This window comes from Lissotriton vulgaris, unplaced genomic scaffold (assembly GCF_964263255.1).
Source record: "Lissotriton vulgaris unplaced genomic scaffold, aLisVul1.2 SCAFFOLD_2159, whole genome shotgun sequence".
Classification (NCBI taxonomy): Eukaryota; Metazoa; Chordata; class Amphibia; order Caudata; family Salamandridae; genus Lissotriton; species Lissotriton vulgaris.
The window spans coordinates 182836-206928 of record NW_028240990.1 but is presented as its reverse complement, the minus strand read 5'-3'; the positions used below and the strand labels follow the sequence as shown (position 1 = coordinate 206928).

General features: G+C 38.7%; 9 non-coding genes across 9 annotated transcripts; 5 read left to right on the top strand and 4 right to left on the bottom strand.

Annotated features, from left to right (window-relative positions):
• Window positions 1-788: 788 nt before the first annotated feature.
• TRNAQ-CUG (transfer RNA glutamine (anticodon CUG)) lies at window positions 789-860 on the bottom strand. Its single transcript has one exon. It is a non-coding gene; the product is annotated as a tRNA-Gln (tRNA).
• A 1548-nt stretch (window positions 861-2408) lies between these two features.
• TRNAQ-UUG (transfer RNA glutamine (anticodon UUG)) lies at window positions 2409-2480 on the top strand. Its single transcript has one exon. It is a non-coding gene; the product is annotated as a tRNA-Gln (tRNA).
• A 2444-nt stretch (window positions 2481-4924) lies between these two features.
• TRNAQ-UUG (transfer RNA glutamine (anticodon UUG)) lies at window positions 4925-4996 on the top strand. The gene has a single exon. It is a non-coding gene; the product is annotated as a tRNA-Gln (tRNA).
• Window positions 4997-5821: 825 nt separating this feature from the next.
• TRNAQ-CUG (transfer RNA glutamine (anticodon CUG)) lies at window positions 5822-5893 on the bottom strand. The gene has a single exon. It is a non-coding gene; the product is annotated as a tRNA-Gln (tRNA).
• A 1548-nt stretch (window positions 5894-7441) lies between these two features.
• On the top strand, window positions 7442-7513 carry TRNAQ-UUG (transfer RNA glutamine (anticodon UUG)). Its single transcript has one exon. It is a non-coding gene; the product is annotated as a tRNA-Gln (tRNA).
• A 2444-nt stretch (window positions 7514-9957) lies between these two features.
• On the top strand, window positions 9958-10029 carry TRNAQ-UUG (transfer RNA glutamine (anticodon UUG)). The gene has a single exon. It is a non-coding gene; the product is annotated as a tRNA-Gln (tRNA).
• Window positions 10030-10854: 825 nt separating this feature from the next.
• TRNAQ-CUG (transfer RNA glutamine (anticodon CUG)) lies at window positions 10855-10926 on the bottom strand. Its single transcript has one exon. It is a non-coding gene; the product is annotated as a tRNA-Gln (tRNA).
• Window positions 10927-14990: 4064 nt separating this feature from the next.
• Window positions 14991-15062, top strand: TRNAQ-UUG (transfer RNA glutamine (anticodon UUG)). Its single transcript has one exon. It is a non-coding gene; the product is annotated as a tRNA-Gln (tRNA).
• An 825-nt stretch (window positions 15063-15887) lies between these two features.
• On the bottom strand, window positions 15888-15959 carry TRNAQ-CUG (transfer RNA glutamine (anticodon CUG)). Its single transcript has one exon. It is a non-coding gene; the product is annotated as a tRNA-Gln (tRNA).
• Window positions 15960-24093: the final 8134 nt, after the last annotated feature.

Here is a 24093-nt window from a genome sequence, read left to right as displayed (position 1 = left end):
GTATTCATAAATATCATAAATCTAACACGGGTAGAGTGAAACGTTGATTTATTGATTGTATTTTTAAAGTCTATTTGATGTGAGCAAATGATAGAACTTTTAGAAAACATGGAAATAAAATGGCTCAAAATAATGAGATATTTTGTGAGCTGACTCTGTTTTCTCAACTCATCACAAGAGGCTGATCCAAGATATTACTTGTTTAAATCTTACTGTTATTGATAAGGGGAACACGGAACTTTTTTAATTGGAAAGCCTTCATTAAAAGAAAACTTGAGGAATCAAATTGTGTATTTTGGGGACAGAAGAGATGAACTTTTAAATAACAATCTTGAAATTAAGACACACAGATATTTACACTCTGTTTTTCTAAAGTAGATCCATAACCACAAAGTAGAATCTTTCGAAAGACATGTCAAATGTATTAATCTGAATTCCTCTTTCAAAGAAATTCACAATTAAATGCTCTGTGTAAGTCAAGAATGTTGTCAGATAAGAAATCAGCAAAATGAACTATCTTATTACTGATCATAAAGATGAGAAAGGAAAAGAACCTCTTGCTTAAATTGTGGATGGGAAAGAACAGTTTTTAGTTTTCAGCTTCAGTACTTATGTTTATGAATAATTCATTTCTTTATATTGTATTATCACTATCTAGATGGATATAGCCATGTGTACATAGATACATACTTATACGTTGATAAGTTTCAGTATAAAACTTTGACGTTATGTTTTTCCAAGTCCAAATTCTAAGAAATTAGTGAAATATTAAATCTCATAATTCAAGCAGGTCCCACCGAGATTTGAACTCGGATCGCTGGATTCAGAGTCCAGAGTGCTAACCATTACACCATGGAACCCTGCCATACATGAGGGATTTTTCCATTGAGACAAAAGAGAGCGCATCAGTGCGGGGGCTTTTCTTACATTGATGAAAAGATATCTCAGTTGAATGCTCATAGTGTAAAGAGCTATAATGTGATTTGATTCTTTTCAGCTGCATTCTCCATAACAGTGTTAAATGTGCAAACGTTTATCAGGAAATGCAATTTACAAAATAATGATCATATTTGACTGAAGAATATTAAAACATTCTACATTTCCAAACTACTACATCCATTTCTCTGTCTCTCACATGGGTGGCTCCAAAGAGCAACGCTTGGCACTTTGGACTTTGCATGCAAAGGTACCAGTCCAATTCTTTGAGGTACTATTTCACTAATCTCGACCTTTTACATTTCTGTCATCTTTTGTTATTGATAGCTCCAATCCAACACCAGTAGGTTGAAAGAGACAAATGTTGACTCCTTTCAAAATGTCCAACAGCTTGAACAAGTTACAGAAATACGAACTTTATAATACACATAACATCACATTCCTACACAAAATAGTGCGACATTACAAAATCCTATCCTGTTTTTCTCAAATGCATTTCAGAGGGCTGATTCCCAGCATTCCTTTTTGAAGATTTCCACACTATTGATAAGGCGAACATAGCACATTTTGAAAGAGATGTGTTCTTAAATCAAACCTAGAGAACCACAATGACGGTATCATTCAGATAGTACAAATGTTTTTTGTATATTAGTATGGAAATTGTGAAATAAAACATTTCTCATGCTGATTTTCAACAGTCGATCTGCAATCATGAAATATAAGCTTTTGCTTGGAGGCCTCAAAGGTACTGATCTAATTTTCTTTTTTAGAATTATTCACAGATCGTATGATATGCTTTGTACAAATCAACTATGTTGTTAGATCAAAATTGATTAAAAAGTGACTATCTCAATTTCAGGACATATAGAAGAGGAAGGAGAAGAAGCTCATGTTTCAAATGCGGAGAGGCAACAACTGTTCATTATTTTCACCTCTATTAATTATATGTATTTTTATAATGTATATATTTATATTTTCCGATAAATATACATAGACATATAGCGATATATAGGGAGATACATACATATAAGTTGATACGTACAAGTTTATAAGTAAATGAGATGTTTTTCCAATTAATACTTCTAAGAACTGAATGGAAAAAAAATCGTAAAGTTTAGATAAGTCCCACTGAGCTTTGTACTTAGATCCCTGTTTTCAGAGTCCAGATTGACAAGCATAACACCATCAACCCACCTGTACCAGGTTGAGCTTTCCATTTTGGCAGAAGAGATTGCATTCACGGGGGAATCTTATCTTTTATTGCAAAATCTTATCTCACATAAAAAGTACTGTTCAACAGAGTCATGGCCTTACTTGAGTCCTTTGTGCAACATCCTTCCCTAACATAGTTCAATAGGCAAAAGTTGAACAGAATAGAAAAGTTATATAATTCTGTTTGTCTTTGACTGTAGAAAATAAAAAATTTGAAATGTCCACATTGCTGCAGCAATTTCCTCCCCTGTCACATGGGAGGTTCCATGGTGAAATGGTTAGCACTTTGGACTTTGAATCCAAGGATCCGAGTTCAAATCTCGGTGGGACCACTTTCATGACTTATGACCAAATCTTTTTCTGTCAAGTGTATTCATAAATATCATAAATCTAACACGGGTAGAGTGAAACATTGATTTATTGATTGTATTTTTAAAGTCTATTTGATGTGAGCAAATGATAGAACTTTTAGAAAACATGGAAATAAAATGGCTCAAAATAATGAGATATTTTGTGAGCTGACTCTGTTTTCTCAACTCATCACAAGAGGCTGATCCAAGATATTACTTGTTTAAATCTTACTGTTATTGATAAGGGGAACACGGAACTTTTTTAATTGGAAAGCCTTCATTAAAAGAAAACTTGAGGAATCAAATTGTGTATTTTGGGGACAGAAGAGATGAACTTTTAAATAACAATCTTGAAATTAAGACACACAGATATTTACACTCTGTTTTTCTAAAGTAGATCCATAACCACAAAGTAGAATCTTTCGAAAGACATGTCAAATGTATTAATCTGAATTCCTCTTTCAAAGAAATTCACAATTAAATGCACTGTGTAAGTCAAGAATGTTGTCAGATAAGAAATCAGCAAAATTAACTATCTTATTACTGATCATAAAGATGAGAAAGGAAAATAACCTCTTGCTTAAATTGTGGATGGGAAAGAACAGTTTTTAGTTTTCAGCTTCAGTACTTATGTTTATGAATAATTCATTTCTTTATATTGTATTATCACTATCTAGATGGATATAGCCATGTGTACATAGATACATACTTATACGTTGATAAGTTTCAGTATAAAACTTTGACGTTATGTTTTTCCAAGTCCAAATTCTAAGAAATTAGTGAAATATTAAATCTCATAATTCAAGCAGGTCCCACGAGATTTGAACTCGGATCGCTGGATTCAGAGTCCAGAGTGCTAACCATTACACCATGGAACCCTGCCATACATGAGGGATTTTTCCATTGAGACAAAAGAGAGCGCATCAGTGCGGGGGCTTTTCTTACATTGATGAAAAGATATCTCAGTTGAATGCTCATAGTGTAAAGAGCTATAATGTGATTTGATTCTTTTCAGCTGCATTCTCCATAACAGTGTTAAATGTGCAAACGTTTATCAGGAAATGCAATTTACAAAATAATGATCATATTTGACTGAAGAATATTAAAACATTCTACATTTCCAAACTACTACATCCATTTCTCTGTCTCTCACATGGGTGGCTCCAAAGAGCAACAGTTGGCACTTTGGACTTTGCATGCAAAGGTACCAGTCCAATTCTTTGAGGTACTATTTTACTAATCTCGACCTTTTACATTTCTGTCATCTTTTGTTATTGATAGCTCCAATCCAACACCAGTAGGTTGAAAGAGAAAAATGTTGAATCCTTTCAAAATGTCCAACAGCTTGAACAAGTTACAGAAATACGAACTTTATAATACACATAACATCACATTCCTACACAAAATAGTGCGACATTACAAAATCCTATCCTGTTTTTCTCAAATGCATTTCAGAGGGCTGATTCCCAGCATTCCTTTTTGAAGATTTCCACACTATTGATAAGGCGAACATAGCACATTTTGAAAGAGATGTGTTCTTAAATCAAACCTAGAGAACCACAATGACGGTATCATTCAGATAGTACAAATGTTTTTTGTATATTAGTATGGAAATTGTGAAATAAAACATTTCTCATGCTGATTTTCAACAGTCGATCTGCAATCATGAAATATAAGCTTTTGCTTGGAGGCCTCAAAGGTACTGATCTAATTTTCTTTTTTAGAATTATTCACAGATCGTATGATATGCTTTGTACAAATCAACTATGTTGTTAGATCAAAATTGATTAAAAAGTGACTATCTCAATTTCAGGACATATAGAAGAGGAAGGAGAAGAAGCTCATGTTTCAAATGCGGAGAGGCAACAACTGTTCATTATTTTCACCTCTATTAATTATATGTATTTTTATAATGTATATATTTATATTTTCCGATAAATATACATAGACATATAGCGATATATAGGGAGATACATACATATAAGTTGATACGTACAAGTTTATAAGTAAATGAGATGTTTTTCCAATTAATACTTCTAAGAACTGAATGGAAAAAAAATCGTAAAGTTTAGATAAGTCCCACTGAGCTTTGTACTTAGATCCCTGTTTTCAGAGTCCAGATTGACAAGCATAACACCATCAACCCACCTGTACCAGGTTGAGCTTTCCATTTTGGCAGAAGCGATTGCATTCACTGGGGAATCTTATCTTTTATTGCAAAATCTTATCTCACATAAAAAGTACTGTTCAACAGAGTCATAGCGTTACTTGAGTCCTTTGTGCAACATCCTTCCCTAACATAGTTCAATAGGCAAAAGTTGAACAGAATAGAAAAGTTATATAATTCTGTTTGTCTTTGACTGTAGAAAATAAAAAATGTGAAATGTCCACATTGCTGCAGCAATTTCCTCCCCTGTCACATGGGAGGTTCCATGGTGAAATGGTTAGCACTTTGGACTTTGAATCCAAGGATCCGAGTTCAAATCTCGGTGGGACCACTTTCATGACTTATGACCAAATCTTTTTCTGTCAAGTGTATTCATAAATATCATAAATCTAACACGGGTAGAGTGAAACGTTGATTTATTGATTGTATTTTTAAAGTCTATTTGATGTGAGCAAATGATAGAACTTTTAGAAAACATGGAAATAAAATGGCTCAAAATAATGAGATATTTTGTGAGCTGACTCTGTTTTCTCAACTCATCACAAGAGGCTGATCCAAGATATTACTTGTTTAAATCTTACTGTTATTGATAAGGGGAACACGGAACTTTTTTAATTGGAAAGCCTTCATTAAAAGAAAACTTGAGGAATCAAATTGTGTATTTTGGGGACAGAAGAGATGAACTTTTAAATAACAATCTTGAAATTAAGACACACAGATATTTACACTCTGTTTTTCTAAAGTAGATCCATAACCACAAAGTAGAATCTTTCGAAAGACATGTCAAATGTATTAATCTGAATTCCTCTTTCAAAGAAATTCACAATTAAATGCACTGTGTAAGTCAAGAATGTTGTCAGATAAGAAATCAGCAAAATGAACTATCTTATTACTGATCATAAAGATGAGAAAGGAAAAGAACCTCTTGCTTAAATTGTGGATGGGAAAGAACAGTTTTTAGTTTTCAGCTTCAGTACTTATGTTTATGAATAATTCATTTCTTTATATTGTATTATCACTATCTAGATGGATATAGCCATGTGTACATAGATACATAATTATACGTTGATAAGTTTCAGTATAAAACTTTGACGTTATGTTTTTCCAAGTCCAAATTCTAAGAAATTAGTGAAATATTATATCTCATAATTCAAGCAGGTCCCACCGAGATTTGAACTCGGATCGCTGGATTCAGAGTCCAGAGTGCTAACCATTACACCATGGAACCCTGCCATACATGAGGGATTTTTCCATTGAGACAAAAGAGAGCGCATCAGTGCGGGGGCTTTTCTTACATTGATGAAAAGATATCTCAGTTGAATGCTCATAGTGTAAAGAGCTATAATGTGATTTGATTCTTTTCAGCTGCATTCTCCATAACAGTGTTAAATGTGCAAACGTTTATCAGGAAATGCAATTTACAAAATAATGATCATATTTGACTGAAGAATATTAAAACATTCTACATTTCCAAACTACTACATCCATTTCTCTGTCTCTCACATGGGTGGCTCCAAAGAGCAACGCTTGGCACTTTGGACTTTGCATGCAAAGGTACCAGTCCAATTCTTTGAGGTACTATTTTACTAATCTCGACCTTTTACATTTCTGTCATCTTTTGTTATTGATAGCTCCAATCCAACACCAGTAGGTTGAAAGAGACAAATGTTGACTCCTTTCAAAATGTCCAACAGCTTGAACAAGTTACAGAAATACGAACTTTATAATACACATAACATCACATTCCTACACAAAATAGTGCGACATTACAAAATCCTATCCTGTTTTTCTCAAATGCATTTCAGAGGGCTGATTCCCAGCATTCCTTTTTGAAGATTTCCACACTATTGATAAGGCGAATATAGCACATTTTGAAAGAGATGTGTTCTTAAATCAAACCTAGAGAACCACAATGACGGTATCATTCAGATAGTACAAATGTTTTTTGTATATTAGTATGGAAATTGTGAAATAAAACATTTCTCATGCTGATTTTCAACAGTCGATCTGCAATCATGAAATATAAGCTTTTGCTTGGAGGCCTCAAAGGTACTGATCTAATTTTCTTTTTTAGAATTATTCACAGATCGTATGATATGCTTTGTACAAATCAACTATGTTGTTAGATCAAAATTGATTAAAAAGTGACTATCTCAATTTCAGGACATATAGAAGAGGAAGGAGAAGAAGCTCATGTTTCAAATGCGGAGAGGCAACAACTGTTCATTATTTTCACCTCTATTAATTATATGTATTTTTATAATGTATATATTTATATTTTCCGATAAATATACATAGACATATAGCGATATATAGGGAGATACATACATATAAGTTGATACGTACAAGTTTATAAGTAAATGAGATGTTTTTCCAATTAATACTTCTAAGAACTGAATGGAAAAAAAATCGTAAAGTTTAGATAAGTCCCACTGAGCTTTGTACTTAGATCCCTGTTTTCAGAGTCCAGATTGACAAGCATAACACCATCAACCCACCTGTACCAGGTTGAGCTTTCCATTTTGGCAGAAGAGATTGCATTCACGGGGGAATCTTATCTTTTATTGCAAAATCTTATCTCACATAAAAAGTACTGTTCAACAGAGTCATGGCCTTACTTGAGTCCTTTGTGCAACATCCTTCCCTAACATAGTTCAATAGGCAAAAGTTGAACAGAATAGAAAAGTTATATAATTCTGTTTGTCTTTGACTGTAGAAAATAAAAAATTTGAAATGTCCACATTGCTGCAGCAATTTCCTCCCCTGTCACATGGGAGGTTCCATGGTGAAATGGTTAGCACTTTGGACTTTGAATCCAAGGATCCGAGTTCAAATCTCGGTGGGACCACTTTCATGACTTATGACCAAATCTTTTTCTGTCAAGTGTATTCATAAATATCATAAATCTAACACGGGTAGAGTGAAACATTGATTTATTGATTGTATTTTTAAAGTCTATTTGATGTGAGCAAATGATAGAACTTTTAGAAAACATGGAAATAAAATGGCTCAAAATAATGAGATATTTTGTGAGCTGACTCTGTTTTCTCAACTCATCACAAGAGGCTGATCCAAGATATTACTTGTTTAAATCTTACTGTTATTGATAAGGGGAACACAGAACTTTTTTAATTGGAAAGCCTTCATTAAAAGAAAACTTGAGGAATCAAATTGTGTATTTTGGGGACAGAAGAGATGAACTTTTAAATAACAATCTTGAAATTAAGACACACAGATATTTACACTCTGTTTTTCTAAAGTAGATCCATAACCACAAAGTAGAATCTTTCGAAAGACATGTCAAATGTATTAATCTGAATTCCTCTTTCAAAGAAATTCACAATTAAATGCACTGTGTAAGTCAAGAATGTTGTCAGATAAGAAATCAGCAAAATTAACTATCTTATTACTGATCATAAAGATGAGAAAGGAAAATAACCTCTTGCTTAAATTGTGGATGGGAAAGAACAGTTTTTAGTTTTCAGCTTCAGTACTTATGTTTATGAATAATTCATTTCTTTATATTGTATTATCACTATCTAGATGGATATAGCCATGTGTACATAGATACATACTTATACGTTGATAAGTTTCAGTATAAAACTTTGACGTTATGTTTTTCCAAGTCCAAATTCTAAGAAATTAGTGAAATATTAAATCTCATAATTCAAGCAGGTCCCACGAGATTTGAACTCGGATCGCTGGATTCAGAGTCCAGAGTGCTAACCATTACACCATGGAACCCTGCCATACATGAGGGATTTTTCCATTGAGACAAAAGAGAGCGCATCAGTGCGGGGGCTTTTCTTACATTGATGAAAAGATATCTCAGTTGAATGCTCATAGTGTAAAGAGCTATAATGTGATTTGATTCTTTTCAGCTGCATTCTCCATAACAGTGTTAAATGTGCAAACGTTTATCAGGAAATGCAATTTACAAAATAATGATCATATTTGACTGAAGAATATTAAAACATTCTACATTTCCAAACTACTACATCCATTTCTCTGTCTCTCACATGGGTGGCTCCAAAGAGCAACAGTTGGCACTTTGGACTTTGCATGCAAAGGTACCAGTCCAATTCTTTGAGGTACTATTTTACTAATCTCAACCTTTTACATTTCTGTCATCTTTTGTTATTGATAGCTCCAATCCAACACCAGTAGGTTGAAAGAGAAAAATGTTGACTCCTTTCAAAATGTCCAACAGCTTGAACAAGTTACAGAAATACGAACTTTATAATACACATAACATCACATTCCTACACAAAATAGTGCGACATTACAAAATCCTATCCTGTTTTTCTCAAATGCATTTCAGAGGGCTGATTCCCAGCATTCCTTTTTGAAGATTTCCACACTATTGATAAGGCGAACATAGCACATTTTGAAAGAGATGTGTTCTTAAATCAAACCTAGAGAACCACAATGACGGTATCATTCAGATAGTACAAATGTTTTTTGTATATTAGTATGGAAATTGTGAAATAAAACATTTCTCATGCTGATTTTCAACAGTCGATCTGCAATCATGAAATATAAGCTTTTGCTTGGAGGCCTCAAAGGTACTGATCTAATTTTCTTTTTTAGAATTATTCACAGATCGTATGATATGCTTTGTACAAATCAACTATGTTGTTAGATCAAAATTGATTAAAAAGTGACTATCTCAATTTCAGGACATATAGAAGAGGAAGGAGAAGAAGCTCATGTTTCAAATGCGGAGAGGCAACAACTGTTCATTATTTTCACCTCTATTAATTATATGTATTTTTATAATGTATATATTTATATTTTCCGATAAATATACATAGACATATAGCGATATATAGGGAGATACATACATATAAGTTGATACGTACAAGTTTATAAGTAAATGAGATGTTTTTCCAATTAATACTTCTAAGAACTGAATGGAAAAAAAATCGTAAAGTTTAGATAAGTCCCACTGAGCTTTGTACTTAGATCCCTGTTTTCAGAGTCCAGATTGACAAGCATAACACCATCAACCCACCTGTACCAGGTTGAGCTTTCCATTTTGGCAGAAGAGATTGCATTCACGGGGGAATCTTATCTTTTATTGCAAAATCTTATCTCACATAAAAAGTACTGTTCAACAGAGTCATAGCGTTACTTGAGTCCTTTGTGCAACATCCTTCCCTAACATAGTTCAATAGGCAAAAGTTGAACAGAATAGAAAAGTTATATAATTCTGTTTGTCTTTGACTGTAGAAAATAAAAAATGTGAAATGTCCACATTGCTGCAGCAATTTCCTCCCCTGTCACATGGGAGGTTCCATGGTGAAATGGTTAGCACTTTGGACTTTGAATCCAAGGATCCGAGTTCAAATCTCGGTGGGACCACTTTCATGACTTATGACCAAATCTTTTTCTGTCAAGTGTATTCATAAATATCATAAATCTAACACGGGTAGAGTGAAACGTTGATTTATTGATTGTATTTTTAAAGTCTATTTGATGTGAGCAAATGATAGAACTTTTAGAAAACATGGAAATAAAATGGCTCAAAATAATGAGATATTTTGTGAGCTGACTCTGTTTTCTCAACTCATCACAAGAGGCTGATCCAAGATATTACTTGTTTAAATCTTACTGTTATTGATAAGGGGAACACGGAACTTTTTTAATTGGAAAGCCTTCATTAAAAGAAAACTTGAGGAATCAAATTGTGTATTTTGGGGACAGAAGAGATGAACTTTTAAATAACAATCTTGAAATTAAGACACACAGATATTTACACTCTGTTTTTCTAAAGTAGATCCATAACCACAAAGTAGAATCTTTCGAAAGACATGTCAAATGTATTAATCTGAATTCCTCTTTCAAAGAAATTCACAATTAAATGCTCTGTGTAAGTCAAGAATGTTGTCAGATAAGAAATCAGCAAAATGAACTATCTTATTACTGATCATAAAGATGAGAAAGGAAAAGAACCTCTTGCTTAAATTGTGGATGGGAAAGAACAGTTTTTAGTTTTCAGCTTCAGTACTTATGTTTATGAATAATTCATTTCTTTATATTGTATTATCACTATCTAGATGGATATAGCCATGTGTACATAGATACATACTTATACGTTGATAAGTTTCAGTATAAAACTTTGACGTTATGTTTTTCCAAGTCCAAATTCTAAGAAATTAGTGAAATATTAAATCTCATAATTCAAGCAGGTCCCACCGAGATTTGAACTCGGATCGCTGGATTCAGAGTCCAGAGTGCTAACCATTACACCATGGAACCCTGCCATACATGAGGGATTTTTCCATTGAGACAAAAGAGAGCGCATCAGTGCGGGGGCTTTTCTTACATTGATGAAAAGATATCTCAGTTGAATGCTCATAGTGTAAAGAGCTATAATGTGATTTGATTCTTTTCAGCTGCATTCTCCATAACAGTGTTAAATGTGCAAACGTTTATCAGGAAATGCAATTTACAAAATAATGATCATATTTGACTGAAGAATATTAAAACATTCTACATTTCCAAACTACTACATCCATTTCTCTGTCTCTCACATGGGTGGCTCCAAAGAGCAACGCTTGGCACTTTGGACTTTGCATGCAAAGGTACCAGTCCAATTCTTTGAGGTACTATTTTACTAATCTCGACCTTTTACATTTCTGTCATCTTTTGTTATTGATAGCTCCAATCCAACACCAGTAGGTTGAAAGAGACAAATGTTGACTCCTTTCAAAATGTCCAACAGCTTGAACAAGTTACAGAAATACGAACTTTATAATACACATAACATCACATTCCTACACAAAATAGTGCGACATTACAAAATCCTATCCTGTTTTTCTCAAATGCATTTCAGAGGGCTGATTCCCAGCATTCCTTTTTGAAGATTTCCACACTATTGATAAGGCGAATATAGCACATTTTGAAAGAGATGTGTTCTTAAATCAAACCTAGAGAACCACAATGACGGTATCATTCAGATAGTACAAATGTTTTTTGTATATTAGTATGGAAATTGTGAAATAAAACATTTCTCATGCTGATTTTCAACAGTCGATCTGCAATCATGAAATATAAGCTTTTGCTTGGAGGCCTCAAAGGTACTGATCTAATTTTCTTTTTTAGAATTATTCACAGATCGTATGATATGCTTTGTACAAATCAACTATGTTGTTAGATCAAAATTGATTAAAAAGTGACTATCTCAATTTCAGGACATATAGAAGAGGAAGGAGAAGAAGCTCATGTTTCAAATGCGGAGAGGCAACAACTGTTCATTATTTTCACCTCTATTAATTATATGTATTTTTATAATGTATATATTTATATTTTCCGATAAATATACATAGACATATAGCGATATATAGGGAGATACATACATATAAGTTGATACGTACAAGTTTATAAGTAAATGAGATGTTTTTCCAATTAATACTTCTAAGAACTGAATGGAAAAAAAATCGTAAAGTTTAGATAAGTCCCACTGAGCTTTGTACTTAGATCCCTGTTTTCAGAGTCCAGATTGACAAGCATAACACCATCAACCCACCTGTACCAGGTTGAGCTTTCCATTTTGGCAGAAGAGATTGCATTCACGGGGGAATCTTATCTTTTATTGCAAAATCTTATCTCACATAAAAAGTACTGTTCAACAGAGTCATGGCCTTACTTGAGTCCTTTGTGCAACATCCTTCCCTAACATAGTTCAATAGGCAAAAGTTGAACAGAATAGAAAAGTTATATAATTCTGTTTGTCTTTGACTGTAGAAAATAAAAAATGTGAAATGTCCACATTGCTGCAGCAATTTCCTCCCCTGTCACATGGGAGGTTCCATGGTGAAATGGTTAGCACTTTGGACTTTGAATCCAAGGATCCGAGTTCAAATCGCGGTGGGACCACTTTCATGACTTATGACCAAATCTTTTTCTGTCAAGTGTATTCATAAATATCATAAATCTAACACGGGTAGAGTGAAACATTGATTTATTGATTGTATTTTTAAAGTCTATTTGATGTGAGCAAATGATAGAACTTTTAGAAAACATGGAAATAAAATGGCTCAAAATAATGAGATATTTTGTGAGCTGACTCTGTTTTCTCAACTCATCACAAGAGGCTGATCCAAGATATTACTTGTTTAAATCTTACTGTTATTGATAAGGGGAACACGGAACTTTTTTAATTGGAAAGCCTTCATTAAAAGAAAACTTGAGGAATCAAATTGTGTATTTTGGGGACAGAAGAGATGAACTTTTAAATAACAATCTTGAAATTAAGACACACAGATATTTACACTCTGTTTTTCTAAAGTAGATCCATAACCACAAAGTAGAATCTTTCGAAAGACATGTCAAATGTATTAATCTGAATTCCTCTTTCAAAGAAATTCACAATTAAATGCACTGTGTAAGTCAAGAATGTTGTCAGATAAGAAATCAGCAAAATTAACTATCTTATTACTGATCATAAAGATGAGAAAGGAAAATAACCTCTTGCTTAAATTGTGGATGGGAAAGAACAGTTTTTAGTTTTCAGCTTCAGTACTTATGTTTATGAATAATTCATTTCTTTATATTGTATTATCACTATCTAGATGGATATAGCCATGTGTACATAGATACATACTTATACGTTGATAAGTTTCAGTATAAAACTTTGACGTTATGTTTTTCCAAGTCCAAATTCTAAGAAATTAGTGAAATATTAAATCTCATAATTCAAGCAGGTCCCACGAGATTTGAACTCGGATCGCTGGATTCAGAGTCCAGAGTGCTAACCATTACACCATGGAACCCTGCCATACATGAGGGATTTTTCCATTGAGACAAAAGAGAGCGCATCAGTGCGGGGGCTTTTCTTACATTGATGAAAAGATATCTCAGTTGAATGCTCATAGTGTAAAGAGCTATAATGTGATTTGATTCTTTTCAGCTGCATTCTCCATAACAGTGTTAAATGTGCAAACGTTTATCAGGAAATGCAATTTACAAAATAATGATCATATTTGACTGAAGAATATTAAAACATTCTACATTTCCAAACTACTACATCCATTTCTCTGTCTCTCACATGGGTGGCTCCAAAGAGCAACAGTTGGCACTTTGGACTTTGCATGCAAAGGTACCAGTCCAATTCTTTGAGGTACTATTTTACTAATCTCGACCTTTTACATTTCTGTCATCTTTTGTTATTGATAGCTCCAATCCAACACCAGTAGGTTGAAAGAGAAAAATGTTGAATCCTTTCAAAATGTCCAACAGCTTGAACAAGTTACAGAAATACGAACTTTATAATACACATAACATCACATTCCTACACAAAATAGTGCGACATTACAAAATCCTATCCTGTTTTTCTCAAATGCATTTCAGAGGGCTGATTCCCAGCATTCCTTTTTGAAGATTTCCACACTATTGATAAGGCGAACATAGCACATTTTGAAAGAGATGTGTTCTTAAATCAAACCTAGAGAACCACAATGACGGTATCATTCAGATAGTACAAATGTTTTTTGTATATTAGTATGGAAATTGTGAAATAAAACATTTCTCATGCTGATTTTCAACAGTCGATCTGCAATCATGAAATATAAGCTTTTGCTTGGAGGCCTCAAAGGTACTGATCTAATTTTCTTTTTTAGAATTATTCACAGATCGTATGATATGCTTTGTACAAATCAACTATGTTGTTAGATCAAAATTGATTAAAAAGTGACTATCTCAATTTCAGGACATATAGAAGAGGAAGGAGAAGAAGCTCATGTTTCAAATGCGGAGAGGCAACAACTGTTCATTATTTTCACCTCTATTAATTATATGTATTTTTATAATGTATATATTTATATTTTCCGATAAATATACATAGACATATAGCGATATATAGGGAGATACATACATATAAGTTGATACGTACAAGTTTATAAGTAAATGAGATGTTTTTCCAATTAATACTTCTAAGAACTGAATGGAAAAAAAATCGTAAAGTTTAGATAAGTCCCACTGAGCTTTGTACTTAGATCCCTGTTTTCAGAGTCCAGATTGACAAGCATAACACCATCAACCCACCTGTACCAGGTTGAGCTTTCCATTTTGGCAGAAGAGATTGCATTCACGGGGGAATCTTATCTTTTATTGTAAAATCTTATCTCACATAAAAAGTACTGTTCAACAGAGTCATAGCGTTACTTGAGTCCTTTGTGCAACATCCTTCCCTAACATAGTTCAATAGGCAAAAGTTGAACAGAATAGAAAAGTTATATAATTCTGTTTGTCTTTGACTGTAGAAAATAAAAAATGTGAAATGTCCACATTGCTGCAGCAATTTCCTCCCCTGTCACATGGGAGGTTCCATGGTGAAATGGTTAGCACTTTGGACTTTGAATCCAAGGATCCGAGTTCAAATCTCGGTGGGACCACTTTCATGACTTATGACCAAATCTTTTTCTGTCAAGTGTATTCATAAATATCATAAATCTAACACGGGTAGAGTGAAACGTTGATTTATTGATTGTATTTTTAAAGTCTATTTGATGTGAGCAAATGATAGAACTTTTAGAAAACATGGAAATAAAATGGCTCAAAATAATGAGATATTTTGTGAGCTGACTCTGTTTTCTCAACTCATCACAAGAGGCTGATCCAAGATATTACTTGTTTAAATCTTACTGTTATTGATAAGGGGAACACGGAACTTTTTTAATTGGAAAGCCTTCATTAAAAGAAAACTTGAGGAATCAAATTGTGTATTTTGGGGACAGAAGAGATGAACTTTTAAATAACAATCTTGAAATTAAGACACACAGATATTTACACTCTGTTTTTCTAAAGTAGATCCATAACCACAAAGTAGAATCTTTCGAAAGACATGTCAAATGTATTAATCTGAATTCCTCTTTCAAAGAAATTCACAATTAAATGCACTGTGTAAGTCAAGAATGTTGTCAGATAAGAAATCAGCAAAATGAACTATCTTATTACTGATCATAAAGATGAGAAAGGAAAAGAACCTCTTGCTTAAATTGTGGATGGGAAAGAACAGTTTTTAGTTTTCAGCTTCAGTACTTATGTTTATGAATAATTCATTTCTTTATATTGTATTATCACTATCTAGATGGATATAGCCATGTGTACATAGATACATAATTATACGTTGATAAGTTTCAGTATAAAACTTTGACGTTATGTTTTTCCAAGTCCAAATTCTAAGAAATTAGTGAAATATTATATCTCATAATTCAAGCAGGTCCCACCGAGATTTGAACTCGGATCGCTGGATTCAGAGTCCAGAGTGCTAACCATTACACCATGGAACCCTGCCATACATGAGGGATTTTTCCATTGAGACAAAAGAGAGCGCATCAGTGCGGGGGCTTTTCTTACATTGATGAAAAGATATCTCAGTTGAATGCTCATAGTGTAAAGAGCTATAATGTGATTTGATTCTTTTCAGCTGCATTCTCCATAACAGTGTTAAATGTGCAAACGTTTATCAGGAAATGCAATTTACAAAATAATGATCATATTTGACTGAAGAATATTAAAACATTCTACATTTCCAAACTACTACATCCATTTCTCTGTCTCTCACATGGGTGGCTCCAAAGAGCAACGCTTGGCACTTTGGACTTTGCATGCAAAGGTACCAGTCCAATTCTTTGAGGTACTATTTTACTAATCTCGACCTTTTACATTTCTGTCATCTTTTGTTATTGATAGCTCCAATCCAACACCAGTAGGTTGAAAGAGACAAATGTTGACTCCTTTCAAAATGTCCAACAGCTTGAACAAGTTACAGAAATACGAACTTTATAATACACATAACATCACATTCCTACACAAAATAGTGCGACATTACAAAATCCTATCCTGTTTTTCTCAAATGCATATGGCTGAGATACCCGCCACCCCCTCTCAACACAATCCCCAAAAGAAGGGAAACCGGAAACAGTTCTTGAAGTTTTTGGATGTGGGGAGGGAGTGACCCTCCCCCGGCCGTATTTATTAAAACAAAAAATTAAAACATTAAACGTTTCATTTTATGTACAATTTCATTATCACATTGCGATGTTTGGCTCACCTTAACATATTCTCTAATACAGAGTTTCTCCTAGCCGAACTAGCATCCAACAAAAACATTCTCTAGAAACACTGAAATTGTACATCCTAACGTTTAAGGGCCAACGGCAAGGTCATAACCGGTGTCAAGATCCCTAACCAGACTTACCCCTCCCACTTGTGAGGGGCGACAGCACAGAGGCTTACCTCAAGTGCAACTACTAACAATTTCCCTTGACTTGACGGGGGCACTTAAGACTCGACGCCATTTAAAGGTCGTTCGAAGACTTGTGTGTGGTATCTAGAAGGTATCGTGGACCTCCCCCCATCCCACACAACTTACCGCATCTGCCGTCGCAGATGACCCTGGCCCCGGGAAATTCCCCAGGAGGGGGCTGTAACCCCTCCTACAAAGGAAGGGGCCTTGACCGCCTTTCCTTTACTTCCGGCGACCCGCCCTTAGACGGGACCGCCTCCCCACTGAGGGGCCAATGGCCACCTCTCCCGAGCGCTCCCATCCGTGTTGGGTGACGCCCACTCATAGGGATCTACCAATTAGTGCTCACCGATCATGACCTTACCGCCTACCAAAAAATAAATACGACAATTTTTATTCAAACCTACCAAAAACATTGGTCGCTACGACCGAAGGAACATGCTAAAAATACTATATCAAATCATTTTAATCGAAACAACCTACACAATATTCACCATACTTTATTATGATCACCAACAAACTGATACTTTCACAGCCTGTAAACGGAATGGAAAAACAAACTTCTAAATTCACTTTATTGCACAACCACTTGCTGTCCTCAGGGGCTGGTGGGTGGGTCAAAATTGGCTCTTCGTTCTGTCCCGAGCTCACGTGTAGCGAGGAGGTGCAGCTTCGGAGCACAAGAACAAGAGGACGTCTTCTGGTCTTGCGTCTCTTTTTATCCGTCTTCAGGGCGGGCGAGAACCCGCCCCTGCCCGCCCCTAGGGCGAGGCTGGCTACGTCGGTGTCTAGGCCAGCCCACTCTAGGGCGGGAAAAAGCGCGCCCCGGCTACGCCGCTTCGGGCATACCAGCCGAGACACGCCTCCCGCCCAAAAATGGCTTCCCGGGGGGATCGAGGCACTCCACCATACGTTCGGGGGGACCGAGTGGTCGCCCCTTTCCATATGGCTGAGATACCCGCCACCCCCTCTCAACACAATCCCCAAAAGAAGGGAAACCGGAAACAGTTCTTGAAGTTTTTGGATGTGGGGAGGGAGTGACCCTCCCCCGGCCGTATTTATTAAAACAAAAAATTAAAACATTAAACGTTTCATTTTATGTACAATTTCATTATCACATTGCGATGTTTGGCTCACCTTAACATATTCTCTAATACAGAGTTTCTCCTAGCCGAACTAGCATCCAACAAAAACATTCTCTAGAAACACTGAAATTGTACATCCTAACGTTTAAGGGCCAACGGCAAGGTCATAACCGGTGTCAAGATCCCTAACCAGACTTACCCCTCCCACTTGTGAGGGGCGACAGCACAGAGGCTTACCTCAAGTGCAACTACTAACAATTTCCCTTGACTTGACGGGGGCACTTAAGACTCGACGCCATTTAAAGGTCGTTCGAAGACTTGTGTGTGGTATCTAGAAGGTATCGTGGACCTCCCCCCATCCCACACAACTTACCGCATCTGCCGTCGCAGATGACCCTGGCCCCGGGAAATTCCCCAGGAGGGGGCTGTAACCCCTCCTACAAAGGAAGGGGCCTTGACCGCCTTTCCTTTACTTCCGGCGACCCGCCCTTAGACGGGACCGCCTCCCCACTGAGGGGCCAATGGCCACCTCTCCCGAGCGCTCCCATCCGTGTTGGGTGACGCCCACTCATAGGGATCTACCAATTAGTGCTCACCGATCATGACCTTACCGCCACAGGTCCGGATAGTTGACCGGCTATCCGGACCCCCCACAAAACTCCTACCTAAAGGTCATGTTTTAATGATTTTAACCAGGCTAAGAAGTCTCCTATGAGTAACTCATTCCCCACCCTCGACAAATGCACACCATCCCACAGATACATACTGTCATCATTAATACAACTATGCGAGATCGAATGCAATGTCTTGGAACGGAACAACCTACTCACTTTGTTATTCAGTTTTCTAACAGAATGATTTAAAGCAGGGATCGAGATAGCCCCCCGCCATACTCTTCGTGGGATCATATGAGACCACGCAATTATGCACCCCGGAACTCTCCTTGCTAACCAACTTACCGTGGAAAGCATAGTCTCCAGGAGAAGTCGTCTACCGGTAGTGACCAAATCATTACCCCCTAAATGCACTATGACTATGGACGGCGGTGACCTCATCCGCTCTAACAAACCCTCAAAAAATGCCTGAAACTGGTCAATACAGAGACCGCCCCTTCCGTAGAAGGACACTCTGTACCCGTATTCCCCAGGTACGTGAATCATGTCACCTGCTTTGAATACGTCCGCGGCCCGTCTCACGTATGAGTGGCCCACGACCCACACCTCCTTCCTTACAGCCGGTGATGTGCAACCGCTGGCCTGGTGTTGGGTCGACTGCACAGTCCGCCCTGCCTCGTAGGCTTGCGCAACTGAAAACAAACAAAGACAAGAGGCGTGAGTACATGATTACAGCTTCACAACATGTGCAATCGCACGTACCTCTTATAACAATTGGAGGACCAACGCCCCACACGTTTTACTTGTTCTACATTAAGACCCCTGGCTGTAGCTTCAGTGGCAGCCCCTATCCGAAAGGAATGGGTCCCAAATTCGCCCGGGTCCAAGCCCGTTGCGGCAATGGCCATTGCAAGCACCCGCTGAAACTGAAACCTCGTCAGTGGGGTGGCGTCTGCATGCCTCAACAATGTCCCCCCCCATGATGCCACCCTTCGTGCTAGGTAGTCTTCTAAGCACTGTACCGGACACATGGAGGATCCGGGGGTCCGGCGAATGATCGTGCAGTCCCCCCTCCCGTCTTGGTCGGACTTGGACCTGAGAAAGGAGACAATCATCGCATCGCCCCTGATCCGGACATGTTCCCTGCACAAGCCCCCCGACACATCCTGTTTGTTCCTTGCAACCAGCTCACTAACTCTCATAGCCCCGTGAAATGCCAGCGTAAATGCAGTCCGGAACAAACAGGTCTCGAAAGGGGACGAGCACGTGTTAGGGAGTGAGGCCAGTAACTGGGCCAACCTATCCAGACCTATCGGTCGTCTTACGTCTACTCTGCGACCCTCCAGGCGTTGCCACCCACGCAGCGCTTTTTGTACTGTAAAAGACGCTGTCGGGTCCTGGATGCCATGGGCCTTGGCAACAAAGGAAATGGCGGCACGATGCCTTTGGGCCGTTGCCACCGATTTCCCAGCCCTACGTAAAGACATCAGAAAAAGTACTACACACTCTTCCTGCCCCCACAGTCCCCCTCTCTCTTCCCCCAAAAAGGCTAAATAGGCCTGAAACGCCCCTTCATATGCCTTCCTTGTCCTGGGTGCTAGACTCTCTCCCACGAGGTGACGAAGTTCGGGGCACCGAGAGACCAGAGAGCTTCGGGGAAGGGTGCCGGCTCTGGGTCCGCTGAAGGAAGGAAACCCGAGAAAGCCTGCATGTGAAAACGAGACAGTGCATCAGCAGCCTGATTCATCACCCCTGGGACATGTTTTGCCCTGAATATCACGTTTAGTTGCATACACAGTAAGACAATTTCTTTGAGCAGCCTCAAAATCAATTTACAACGGGCTGCCTGACTATTGATGCATTCTACCACGGTCATATTGTCGGACCAGAACACGACAGAATGATCTCTGAACCCGTCTGGCCATGTTCTCAGGGCCACCAGAATGGGAAATAGTTCAAGGAAAGCTATATTACCCGTCAGCCCCTTCTCGTGCCACCATAGGGGCCACTTTTGTGCAGACCATTTTGTGCCGAAGATGGCGCCAAAACCTATACTTCCTGCTGAATCTGTCCATAGCCCAAGCTCTTCGGAGGACACGGCTGGCTTGTTCCAGACGACTCGGCCATTGAAGTCCGCCAAAAATGCTAACCAAATCCGCATGTCCTGGCGGACTTCGGCCGATAATCTCGTGCGATGATGCCCCTCTCTTAAGCCAACCATTGATTGGGCAATCGAGCGGGAAAACGGGCGAGCCATTGGGATCACCCTCAGGGCAAAGTTCAACTTTCCCACTAATTGTTGCAACTGGTGCAGTGTAACCTTAGGTGCATTTAAACATACTTGGAGGGCTGTCCTGAATTTCAACACTTTGCTAGCTGGTAAACGGAAACACCCCTCCCTTGAGTCCAACTCGATCCCCAAAAACTCGAGGCAAGTCGTGGGACCCATAGTCTTACCCGGTGCCAATGGCACGCCAAAATGACCCATCAACACACAGAATTCATCTAAGGCCTGGGCACATTCGGGACTTCCGGCGGAGCCCAGGAACAAAAAGTCGTCAAGGTAGTGCATTACATTTCGAAAACCCGTTTTCTTAGTAAACACCCATTGCAGGAAAGTACTGAATTGCTCAAAATAAGCACATGATATAGAGCAACCCATTGGCATACACCTATCCATGTAAAATGACCCCTGGAACCCGAATCCCAAAAGACGCTGATCGTCTGGGTGTACCGGGAGCAACCGGAACGCTGACTCAATATCAGATTTCGCCATCAACGTCCCGGGCCCCAGGCGATTCAAGATGGCTACTGCCTCATCAAACGATGCGTATCGCACCGAACAAACTTCCGGATCAATTGCGTCGTTCACCGAAAGACCATGTGGAGCAGACAGATTATGGATCAAACGGAACTCACCTGGGTCCCTCTTGGGGACCACCCCTAACGGAGAACAAACAAAATTCGGTACCGGGGGTACACTAAACGGGCCGGCAACCCGTCCCCGGCTAACCTCTTTCAGAATTTTCTCATGGACTACAGATGTATGTTGTAACACGGAAAGTTGATTTTTGCACATCCCTACCCCCTGAAAGTCCCCCACCGGGATGCGGAAACCATGTAAAAAACCGTTCCGCAGCACCCCGGCAGAAGTACGATCCGGGTATTCGCTGAGCCAGGGAATCATTGCCAAGGTATCAATCGGGGTTGGTAACGGCGCCCCTCGGCCAAGTTTAGACCTGTTTGGCGCCCCCCTTACCCCCATTCTCACCCGCTCTGGCTCTGCACGATGACTCAGGATGGGACGACCCACACGTACTACATTCGTGTTTGAATTTACACAATCCCGGAGGCCTGGTACATTTCCCTTTGTTAAAATTAAAACAGAAACCCTTTCTCCCTGTATTGCCTGCGGGCCTCGACTGGTCGTCGGTGCTCGTACTTGGTCGAAAGGGCGTCCCCACATTTTGGCGGGAGTAATCAATAACATTGCTCCCAACCAATGGCATTCTTAACATTCCCGATTCTTTCATTTTATCCCATGTTACAGAATCGTAACAATCCCAAGTCAAACTCTTGTTATGTTCCTTCTCTTTCCTGAACAGGTTGTCATAACAAAACCAATGGTTACCTTGATACGATGTCGAGTACCCCATAATTCGTGATTGATAAACGGGAAACTCAGGAAGCAACTCGGGCCTACGTCCCCCCAAAATCGATGTGAAAATACCCCACGCATTGCCCCAGTTGCCAATAGTCTCATTCACCTTAAAGGCGGCCATTTTTGCGCGCCAAACACTCGGATGCATTAAGTCCTTCTGACTTTTAACATGCTCCATATCATAATGGTCAACAAGCAAGGAGAAAATATTCACATACTCCCCAGACCAGATCTTTTCCTTTATAGCCAAAGGCACATGTTGTCCCAGTCTCTCTCTACGAGAGGGTGCTGACTCGTCCCTTGCAATCGGCAATGGCCGCTTACCTGAACCGGACGCGACTTCTGCCGCTTGCGGCTTGTCTTTAGCCGCCTCCCTTTTTTCACGAAGTCCTTTTATCAGCGCCTGTGCCTCGGCAGACGCGGCGCCATCACTACTATCCCCCAACCATGCTGCTAGCTGTGCTGCCAGCTCGGGGGGCATGTCTCCCTTGGGTGTCGGGGTGACGACAACCGGGATTGGATTCCCCTCGATCGGTACTGGGGTCGGCGCCTCGAGCGGGGTAGAGGGAACCGGGACGTCTCCACCGGCTGGAACCCTTCTCGGCCTCTTAGGTCTCCCTCCAGCCGGCGCAGGGCCCGTACCCTCCTCCCCGTCTCGTTCTGCCAACCGTTTCTTTATGTCGGACACTTCTTTGCAAAGGGCCCGCACCATCTGGTCGGTCGTCATTCTCTTCGCGCCTTTCTTGGGCATCACCCCGAGGAAGTATCTAGAAGACAAAGAAAAGGATCAAAACGCTCAAAATTGGCTCTTCGTTCTGTCCCGAGCTCACGTGTAGCGAGGAGGTGCAGCTTCGGAGCACAAGAACAAGAGGACGTCTTCTGGTCTTGCGTCTCTTTTTATCCGTCTTCAGGGCGGGCGAGAACCCGCCCCTGCCCGCCCCTAGGGCGAGGCTGGCTACGTCGGTGTCTAGGCCAGCCCACTCTAGGGCGGGAAAAAGCGCGCCCCGGCTACGCCGCTTCGGGCATACCAGCCGAGACACGCCTCCCGCCCAAAAATGGCTTCCCGGGGGGATCGAGGCACTCCACCATACGTTCGGGGGGACCGAGTGGTCGCCCCTTTCCATTTCAGAGGGCTGATTCCCAGCATTCCTTTTTGAAGATTTCCACACTATTGATAAGGCGAACATAGCACATTTTGAAAGAGATGTGTTCTTAAATCAAACCTAGAGAACCACAATGACGGTATCATTCAGATAGTACAAATGTTTTTTGTATATTAGTATGGAAATTGTGAAATAAAACATTTCTCATGCTGATTTTCAACAGTCGATCTGCAATCATGAAATATAAGCTTTTGCTTGGAGGCCTCAAAGGTACTGATCTAATTTTCTTTTTTAGAATTATTCACAGATCGTATGATATGCTTTGTACAAATCAACTATGTTGTTAGATCAAAATTGATTAAAAAGTGACTATCTCAATTTCAGGACATATAGAAGAGGAAGGAGAAGAAGCTCATGTTTCAAATGCGGAGAGGCAACAACTGTTCATTATTTTCACCTCTATTAATTATATGTATTTTTATAATGTATATATTTATATTTTCCGATAAATATACATAGACATATAGCGATATATAGGGAGATACATACATATAAGTTGATACGTACAAGTTTATAAGTAAATGAGATGTTTTTCCAATTAATACTTCTAAGAACTGAATGGAAAAAAAATCGTAAAGTTTAGATAAGTCCCACTGAGCTTTGTACTTAGATCCCTGTTTTCAGAGTCCAGATTGACAAGCATAACACCATC